Source organism: Triticum aestivum, chromosome 2B, assembly GCF_018294505.1.
Source record: "Triticum aestivum cultivar Chinese Spring chromosome 2B, IWGSC CS RefSeq v2.1, whole genome shotgun sequence".
Classification (NCBI taxonomy): Eukaryota; Viridiplantae; Streptophyta; class Magnoliopsida; order Poales; family Poaceae; genus Triticum; species Triticum aestivum.
In genome coordinates this window covers 306,235,368-306,237,848 of record NC_057798.1, presented here as the reverse complement: position 1 = coordinate 306,237,848, position 2,481 = coordinate 306,235,368, and positions in this window count along the sequence as shown.

Sequence of the window (2,481 nt, the reverse complement as noted above, 5' to 3'; positions counted from 1 at the left end):
CAACTCCATATATTGGCTTTCGGGGAGAAAAAAATCAGAGAGAAGAAATCATCATGTTTTACGATACGGAGCTGCCGCCAAGCCCTAATCTCTCTCGGGAGGGCTGATCTGGAGTCCGTTCGGGGCTCCAGAGAGGGGGACTCGTCGATGTCATCATCATCAACCATCCTCCATCACTAATTTCATGATGCTCACCGCCGTGCGTGAGTAATTGCATCATAAGCTTGTTGGACGGTGATGGGTTGGATGAGATTTATCATGTAATCGAGTTAGTTTTGTTAGGGTTTGATCCCTAGTATCCATTATGTTCTGAGATTGATGTTGCTATGACTTTGCTATGCTTAATGCTTGTCACTAGGGCCCGAGTGCCATGATTTCAGATCTGAACCTATTATGTTTTCATGAATATATGTGTGTTCTTGATCCTATCTTGCAAGTCTATAGTCACCTACTATGTGTTATGATCCGGCAACCCCGAAGTGGCAATAATCGGGACCACTCCCGGTGATGACCATAGTTTGAGGAGTTCATGTATTCACTATGTGCTAATGCTTTGTTCCGGTTCTCTATTAAAAGGAGGCCTTAATATCCCTTAGTTTCCAATAGGACCCCGCTGCCACAGGAGGGTAGGACAAAAGATGTCATGCAAGTTCTTTTCCATAAGCACGTATGACTATATACGGAATACATGCCTACACTACATTGATGAATTGGAGCTAGTTCTGTGTCACCCTATGTTATAACTGTTACAAGACGAACCGCATCCGGCATAATTATCCATCGCTAATCCGGTGCCTACGAGTTTTCCATATACTGGTTCTCGCTTATTTACTTTTCCGCTGCTACTGTTACAATCACTACAAAATATCAAAAACATTACTTTTGCTGTCTTTACTTTTTTTACCATTACCACCACTATCATATTACTTTTCTACTAAACACTTTGCCGCAGATACTAAGTTTCCAGGTGTGGTTGAATTGACAACTCAGCTGCTAATACTTGAGAATATTCTTTGGCTCCCCTTGTGTCGAATCAATAAATTTGGGTTGAATACTCTACCCTCGAAAATTGTTGCGATCCCCTATACTTGTGGGTTATCAGAGACCATTGTATTGAGAATCGAGAGAGAGAGATAGAGAGAGAGAGAGAGAGAGAGAGAGAGACAGGAAGCAATCTAGCTACTAACTTTGGACCCGTAGGTCTACAATGAACTACTCACGCATCATCGGAGAGGCACCAATGGACATGATGAACCCTTCCGTGATGGTGTTTAGACTTGATCTAGTGGTTCTGGAACTTGCGGCGCCTGGAATTGATTTTTGTCGAATCCCCTGGGGTTTCCTGAATATTGGGCTATTTATAGAGCAAAGACGTGGTGCGGGAGGCCACCGAAGTGGGCATAACCCACCTGGGCACGCCTGGGCTTCCAGGCGCACCCTGGTGGGTTGTGCCCCCCTCGGGGCACCCCTCTGGTACTTCTTTAGCCCATCTTGTGTCTTCTGGTCCAGAAAAAATCCACAAAAAGTTTCACTGCGTTTGGACTCCGTTTGGTATTGATTTCCTACGATGTAAAAAACAAGCAGAAAACACCAACTGGCACTGGGCACTATGTCGATAGGTTAGTACCAAAAAATGATATAAAATGATTGTAAAACATCCAAGAATGATAATATAATAGCATGGAACAATAAAAAATTATAGATACGTTCGAGACGTATCAAAAGGTGATGCCCGGCAAGTGATGGGGAGTTGTTTCCGGCAGGGTCCTTGTCAGGATCCCTAAGGGGCTCTACCAGGAGAGGCTTACCGGAGTCCAACTTTCTCTTTTTTTGGGCCATTGTTGCTGGGGATACAGAGGGCTGAGTAATATGGAGAACAAAAGTTCTTGGTTCCACACGAAGCTTTTGTGCAGCACACTTTGACAGATGATCGGCTATGTTGTTTTCCGCATGGGGTACGTGCTCTGTTTGCAATTCTTCAAAGTGCTCCTACCCCCTGGGCGTGCCCTCCTGCCTCGTGCCCCCCCTGGACCTCCACCAACCTCAACTCCAACTCCATATATTCATGTTCGGGGAGAAAAAACAGAGAGAAGGATTCATCACGTTTTACGATATGGAGCCACCGCCAAGCCTTGTTCTTCCTCGAGAGGGCTGATCTGGAGTCCGTTCGGGGCTCTAGAGAGGGGAATCCGTCGCCATCGACATCATCAACCATCCTCCATCACCAATTTCATGATGCTCACCGCCGTGTGTGAGTAATCCCATCATAGGCTTGCTGGACGGTGATGGGTTGGATGAGATTTACCATGTAATTGAGTTAGTTTTGTTAGGGTTTGATCCCTGGTATCCATTATGTTCTAAGATTGAAGTTGCTATGACTTTGCTATGATTAATGCTTGTCACTAGGGCCCGAGTGCCATGATTTCAGATCTGGACCTATTATGTTTTCATGAATATATCAGTGTTCTTGATCCTATCTTG